The sequence below is a fragment of the Drosophila eugracilis genome, unplaced genomic scaffold, assembly GCF_018153835.1.
Source record: "Drosophila eugracilis isolate 14026-0451.02 unplaced genomic scaffold, ASM1815383v1 contig_90, whole genome shotgun sequence".
Taxonomy (NCBI): Eukaryota; Metazoa; Arthropoda; class Insecta; order Diptera; family Drosophilidae; genus Drosophila; species Drosophila eugracilis.
In genome coordinates, this window is record NW_024573812.1 from 2,703,628 (window position 1) to 2,712,047 (window position 8,420).

The window sequence follows — 8,420 nt, forward strand, 5'->3', positions numbered from 1 at the left end:
ATGGGCCATATACCAAATATAAATTGGCTTTCTTGATTTATTCGAAGCTGACATACACTCGCTGGTGGTTCCACCCTTGCTTTTACTTCGTTCCCAGGGACATCTGTCTATGTCCTGCGACCTCCTTCTAGTTCTCCCACTCTGCACCGCCTACTCTTTCTGCCCCATGCTGTCATTTTGCATGCCACAGGATCCTGGGCAACCGACTGAGAGTGGCGATGAGAGCTCACACCGCAAATCGAGTTACGAATGCAAATCTCTTGGTGTGTCCGTACTTTTCCTTTCCCACTTCCACAGCATTTTCTTTTTGCCCAAAAAAAACCGAACAGAACGAGAAGCTGTTGGCTAAGCCGGAGTGTCCAGAGTACTGGACACTGCGACAATTTGAGGCAATTACATGTGTTATCCCGTCCAGATATTTCTCGTTCGATTGGACAACTGGCTGAGTGTAATTACTTTCCGAGGTTTTTTTCACTCATGGCGTATACGTAATGCAGTTAGCCAACAAAGATAGGGGGAGGTAAACTGGTAGATTAGAGCTATGAATGTGTTGTGAGCCAGAATGAAGTTGTTAATGATGGATGAAAAAGGATTCAATAGCCCTGATGAGTCACTGCAGACAGAAATCTCTAGAGTTGGCTGGCTGGCAATTAGATGGAATGAAGTTTGTGTGGCTGGGCTGCATAAATTATAGTTCTTTTTTAATTTTTAGATTTAAGTAAGCATTACTTTAAGAGTTTTTAAAGTGTAAAGTTTAATTTATTTAAGTTAAGTTAAACCAAAAGTAGAGAAGTAGTTAGCTTTTAAGTTAGTAACAAATTTCTTTAGAGATTTACAAAATAGTAAAAGATTAAGATAATTGGTCATTATGAGTACTTATCATAAAGTATATTTGTAGTCCTAGGAAACCAAATTCAAATGCTTTCAATGGAGTTCTTATCCCTCTTCGCCTCAATTCCGACATGCAAGGGATTTTGCTTTTTAATACTTCCCGCTGTCAAAGAGCAATAATCTCAATTGTCCACAATATTGTATAATGATCTACACAGCTCCGTCTCGCCTTTAGATATTTATATATATATATATATATATCTATTCATTCATTCAACCAACCCCTGGGTCGCATAGAAAGGAAAGAACGAGATAGATAAGGACAGTGGCACATGTCTTTGTCGCACGTTTCACAGTTAATTTATATTCATAAGTCAAATTGGTGTACAATTACCGCCCGATTATGAAAACGAGCAGAGTTCACCAGCGGGTGGTGGCACAAGCGTCTGTCCCGCGTTTAGACCCTTGGATTTTGCCACCACCACCTTCGACATGGGTCGTGGCATGGCGCTGTGTCGCGCCAAAGCTTCCATATGGAGCAAGTTGCTGTTGGCTTTTCTCTATTTTTTAATGCGGCGACAAGTAAAAACAAAACATCCAAGAGCAACCCCCAAATGACACTTTGCTAGGACCGACCCGACCTCCGCTTTTGCCCACCTCCCCCCTCTATTCGACTCCCCAAGGATCAGAGCGTTGCCAGGATAACGGAGGACCAGGGGGCAGGACTAGTTGATGAGCTGGCGCCAACAACGTCGACTGCGGCGCGTTGGAGGAGGACAAGGAGACATCATGTCACCCACACATGTACAGTGGGTCACAAAGTGGGCCCGACTCCGGCATCGAGGTGAGCAGGAACTGGGCCGATGCTGGGCTGGAGCTATAACTGGAGCCGCATGCTACGAATGCCACTATCCTGCGGCGCTCTGGCGGCATTAACGAGCCCGAACGACCAGCCTGCCGGGTTCCAAAACCTCGTCCCTGCTCCTAGTTTATGTATAATCCTCTTCCACCATTGCACTTGGAGAAATATTTAATTATTTTAGTATTTATTTTGAAATTATAGCAAAGTATTCAAAATTTCAGAAAGCTACATCTAATTGCAAATTTGTACTTTTTCAACTTTTCTAATCCTTTTTATCCACATAATATTTATATCTCATAAAGCTATATATAAATCAATAAATATGTGAATATAGAATAAAGCAATTATTTTCCTAAGTGCACAACTAAAGTCACAGCATCAACTTGTCTGTCATCGTCGCGAGAAATCTGTGAAGTCAGCCACAATTTTGGCGCCAGTCTGCTGCTTCGCCAGCTGTGCGTGCGGATGCGTGAACGACAAGTGGATGTCCCTGTGACCCCAGTTCAGCCTCTCCTCCTCATCATCATCATCACCCACTTCCTCCTCCCAAAGAAGGGGGTGGCAAGTGTAAAAATCATTCCGCTATGCTTCATTTTAATTTACTCGCCTTAAACGTATTCAAAGCGCGTGCGGCATGCAGCTAGCTAGCTCTAGTTTTAATTTACTTATTGTTGCCGCTTCAATGGCAACCTGAAACCGGGGACCAGAACTCCTGACCGGGCCCAAGCTAGTCTGGCCCCATCCACCCCGGCTCCATATGCTGGCGGTCCCTGGGTTTTGTAACTTTATTAAATCTAAGTTGATCGAGCTTCCTTTGGGGCTTTGCGCTGGCTGAGTTTTCGATTTGAAAATGAGGTCACAGTCGCCAGCCATATGGGAATTGTTTGACTGTTCTTTGCAGCCTTTGAAGCTTTGGCAAATGGTTAAAGCGAACATACTTTTCGTTTCGCGTTTTGAATTTCAGCCGAACGTAATCTGAATACGGGGAGGATACGCGTTATTGATGCGTTGCCAGGCCACGCGCCTTCAAGTATGCAACTATATAATGTTGGTTTCAGGGGAAATGAGGAGCAGGAGCTAAGAACTCCAACAACAAGCAACTTCCATTAGCCGCAGAAGATTGACTTTCGAGACGGGGCAGAGCCGCGGATTAGTGGGAGTGTTCCGAGGCTAATGATATACACTCGCGCCAAGTGAAATTATAAAGTGCGCAGCATCCACTACAATTAATTTCGGAGCATTGCAGGATGGCACGCAAGACCCGCATTTCCCTAGCCCCACGACCTTCGACCTCGCTCTAGTTGATTTTTAAGCCAGCTTAAGTCGCGCTGAGCAGGCTGCAGGAGTAGTCCTTCGCTTCGAGGACGCTGTTACCTAGCAGCTTGCACAGCATTTGCAAATTAGCTCAGGCTTCCAAGACTGAAGGACTAGAGATTCCCCCGATTCTAGATTGGCATGACCCCCAAAAAATAAAACATACTCTTACACATACACAAAGACGTTGCTGGCGAGGGGCCAGAAAGCCAAACAATTAGCCGAAGTGGCTTAGCAGCGGGCGCCTGATTGAAATTAAGTGCAATTCGAACGGCGACACGAACTGTGTGCAATAAAAGCAATTTACCTAAAGCCCCCAATAGAGTGTCCAGAGTATCCTGAGTATCCGGCAGAGTATACGACTCCGACCCTCGGAGCTCTTTCAATTGGTTGACAGAGCCAGCTGCTCGCCTCCTTTGAGTTAGCCTCCTGCGTGTCACCATACGTGTGCCCCAGAGTGTACATGGCAAGAAAAATCTATGATTTTTTGCTATCGAAGTTTAAAAATCAAAAATAGTTTTAGAAACTGTACAGAAATATGGAATCCAACTTCTATAACACCAATTATCATAAGCTATGGCTTACAAATATGAAGTCAGCTAAACTGGTTTTTATAAGTTCTTACAAAAAAGGAAGCATAAAATAATCCTGATTTAAATTTCCAGAAAAAGATATAGACTTATCTCTCACTGTGCATGTTTTCAAGGGAATAGAAGTAGGAGATTCGGCGGGGGGTTTGTTTGTCTGAGACCGGCATTAGCGCAGCAGCAACATTGGCAATGTTGGCCATTGTTCCTTTTGACGCCCCGAACCCTCCTTCATTTTTGTATTGCCATTATTTTTTTCGACGCTTTCGCCTTTGTCCCGTGGCAACATAATTGATTTGTGTCCTGGCCGTGGGACCTCTCAAACGATTTTCAACAGTCCCCTGTTGTTCAATTGCAGGAAACTTAAATGTGTATGAAATATATATATACATAGGATACATAGGTAACTATATCTCGATATGTGGACACATACAAATCATGGGGTTTGCCCAGGCATTACAAATATTTCACTTCGATTTGTAACTTTCTCGGCTTGCAAGTCTGTGTGTGAGTGCTGTTTGTTCCGGCATTTGTCACCTTTTGAGATTTTGGCCCGGGTTTGCTTTGTGATTAATCTCAATTTGTTGATGCCACATCTTCTCTGCCGGATTGCTGGATGTTTACATTGACTTGGTGACAGGTCTTTCTTTCTCTCACTCGGGGCAGGAGGTGTGGATTTCATTTCCAAGAAGCAAAAACATTTGATGTAATTTAAACTTGTTGCGAAACTCAGAAGGAATTCTGGGCAGGATGAGATGAAAAATTCTGGTATTCAAAGAAGAAAATATATTTAACTCTTTGCTGGGCCAACAATCAATCCTTTCAAAGGAAACAAAGGGGCATGGTTTTCGTTTCGTTCAAGCCCCATTGTATTGGCCATGTCCAAAGACAAAAGCCAACTGAAATTGCACGTTCCACTGAAGGGAGATCCGATTCTTTTTATTTTCAAATTCCAGATTTGCTTCCCAAAAATATGTGTGTATGAACATGAACCAAGCACGTGTAAGATACTTCCAATGCGGATTCTATCTTTTGTGCATTTTTCTAGTTTTATTATAAACGAAAAACATAGAATTTGCCGGACAGCATGTAAGATTATAAGTTAATTATACGCTTTGTTGTTCGTTTGGTAACTTAAAACGCAAAAGATAAAAGGTCAAAGTGAGACGAAAAATGATTATGGCCAGTGTCGCAATTCGGACCAAAAGGCTGTCAGCAATGACAGAGAGAAAGTTGGCCCGGCAGACGGGGTCAAATGGCGGTGGTGATAATGAGCGTTATGGCAACGGAAAGGAAAAGGGCCGCGATGTCAGCAGCTGTTCGGCCAGTGATAAAGGACCCCGCCCCACAGAGTTCCAGCAAATGAAACCGAATCTAGTTATACAATCTAATTGTGTAATTACTAACATACATATAAAACAGTAACAAATACATGTTTGACATCTGAAACTTAAATAAATAGGAAATTGAATACGTTTAAGTTTGCTCTTAAGATGAAATAACCTTTCAGATAAGTTAATTAATGGAAAAGAAAATCAAGGGATTTCCTTTGCATCATTATACTTATATATTCAGGTTAATCAAGCAACGGATTTATGATGAAAAATGTTCCTAGTAGACACCCAAGCCATAGTAAAAACACTCCCACGCAGTAATAGCACAAAATTCGCCACAGCAAAAAATTTCTTTTTTGCATATGTAACTAATCTAGTTATGCAGTTGGTATTATTTTAAGCATTACTGTTTTTGTTTTTCGGTGGTTTGACTTTTTAATTACAGGTCATACGAGGGTTTTATCATTTGCATTTTCCAAATCAGAGCTGCGATGAGAAAAGCCCTGAGCACAAATGTTTTCAGCAGGCAAAGTTTAAAAGCCAAACATTCGCCATATAACAAAAAAGTTTTTTGTTTTCCCACCGCTGGAAAAAGTCAGTTCAGGTGTGAGCTTGTTTTCCGAGGAGGAGTGTCCTGGGGGCGGCATTAAAGCCATTGCCATACGAACACTCCGGGTGGCTAACACACACACACACGCGTAGAGAGGAGGATACGGCAGAGGTGCTGCTATTTACGTTTCCTAGGAAAGTCGTAAAAGCGTACAAACGAAACAAGCAAGAAATGTCGTTTCGCTCGCAGCCAGGCCAAAGCCAAACAATACAATTTGTTACCAATTAAATGACTGCATTACATAATAATAACAATAACCGTAACAGCAACAACAATGCCAGCCACCTCCACAATGTGTCCTTACATGGAAAAAAATATTAAAGGATTTACTGGGAAGAATAAGTAATTCCTGGAACAACTGAAAACCTTTCATTACCTAACCTATTCCAAAAGGGAGGTAAATTTAGATTTTTATAAGGTTGTAAAAAAGTAAAAACTATTTATAGTACTTTGTCCTATTAAAAAAAATAAAATGTTCGAATCTAAACTACTGTGAAAGGAGGTATTAACTTTTAGTAGCAGAACACTTGAAAAACTCTCCAAGATCTAAAAATCAAATCATTATTGGGATTCAAAAATCTAAGTGATTCAGCTTATTTTTTAAATTCCGTAAATCTAAAATGGCTCAAATACTTCGAAAAAGTAAATTTAAATACTCTTTAAAGGCATTCAAAATATATAGTCTACTTTTTGACGTTAAAATTAAATTAATTTTTGATTCCAAATTAAAGATCACCGATTTGAATTCAAATAAAAATCCCAAATTTTCTTTCCATGCAACCTCACAAACACACACGTGATAGACAATATTCCGCTGGCGTCAACGAAGCCAAGCAAATATGTACGCTCGGATGTGCTAGCATGAGTATGTGTGCCAGCATCCGGCGTGTATTGGTTGCCAAAGTAACGGGAATCAATAGCTTGCGAGAAGAGTGGGTGTGTTGTTGGGTGGTAGGTTGAGTGATGGAGGAAGGATGTCTTTATTAGGCGGCAAAAGCAACAAGAAAAACAAATTTGTATTACTTCATTATGGCAATGCTTTTGATTCGACTTTTTTTCGCATGCCACATCACCCCCCATTCTGCCACCTGCCAAGCCACCTCGATTTCCTGCTCGCTTTGATTCCATAATTTGCTAAAGAATTTCCATAAATTGAATTTTTTCCCAAATTATATTACTAATGGAACGTGGAAGTTGAGATGTAGCAATTAAAAATAAAACTCAGCTTCTTTTGTATCAAAATATATATAAATGTTTATTAGAATCCATACATGCATATATCCTATACGGATATATGTACTTATATTCACGTTTAGTTATTCTCAATAATTATTATAATTATTGTATGTTGGTTTTTTCGGTCTGTTTCGGCCTGCGTGTCTGTGTGGAGGGTAGAACTCGCTCAATTAAAGCCAATCAAATGGCAAACATATTGCATTAGTACATGGCTTGCATTTAAATATACAGTAGTTTTCCCTTTATTTGTGTGTGAATATATTAATTAAATTTGCAATTCGACCATGGCCTGGCGATTTTTCACAAATATGCACAATTATTTATTTGATTTAGAGAAATACCAATTTTTGTTATTTTTTAGCTCTTTACTTACTTCTTGTGTTTGTTTGTGTGTTACTGTGTGTGTGTAAAATATAGCCAAATAATGATGGCAAATAATAAAAATAGAATCGTATCTTTGGCATTTTTTTATTCAAAATAAATTGATACCGTTGCTGTTGTTGTTTGTTGTTATTGCTATTGCTGTTGCGGTCGCTGATTTGCGCTATTACAAATTACAAAATGTAAATAATTCAGCGGTTGAGCTTATGCAAATACACAAATTAGTTAATTATACTTAGTTTAATAGGCAATTACGTAGCACTTGCGTGAACGTTTTTACACGACAAAATCAGTGTCCTCGTAAAGTAATTCAATTTCCCTTGATGCAATTATTGCTCTAACTTAGGGCCTGGACTTCCTCTATATATATGTTCATATAAAATCAATGTTTACTCACTACGTATTAGTTCGATTCAGGGAAGGGGGACGGGTGGTAGTTTTAGTAAGTACTGCCCAATTAGCAGCTATAAACTAATCTATAGATTTCATATAGAATAATCCAAAGGGGAGCGCATAAAAATCATTTTAAAACTAAGTTCTACTTTAAGTAATCCATTTTCGTATAAATATTTGTGTTTCGTGTGAGTGTCGTGTTGTGTTTGGTGGATATGGTCTGTTGGTTTGTCTGTCTGTGGGAAGCACTTGTGGGCAATTAGGAATTGATTGGTATTTAAACGGCTAATACGATCCGAGCATCGTACCTGGATTATTGGCAGCTCTATTGTGGGTTTGATTGCTTCTTAAAATGTTAAATAATCAAAGCTCCCGTCGACATGTCCTTCATCCGGTTTTCTAATTTCATATAAAACCAATCGTAATGCAAATAAAATACTAAATTCAATCAGAAACCCACCATCTGCAAGTGCATAACTTGCCTCGGAGGTTCCCATAATCGTTTGCTCGAAATTTCCCTTAATTATGCAGCACATTGCCAATTATGATTATGGCCATATTACAATAATAAACACGCAAACAATTCAGCTTAAGCAAATCAAGCTGAAAGTCCTTTAGCTGCCCAAAAATTCCGGAAAAAGGACATGCCATCTTCTCCCACTTTCAACTTAATTAGTAAAAAAGAGTTTTAAATGCTATGCTTAATAAAATGGGCTTGTGTGTGTGTGTGTTTTTCAAGCTCTAATGCTTGCCTACTAAACTCCTTTTGTGTCCTTGTGGATGGGTTTTTGTGTTCGCGTGGTTGTCATATAAATTAGAGTACATACTAAATAAATAATATGCAGCTTAGTTCATCGTTTTGTGTTAGTGAT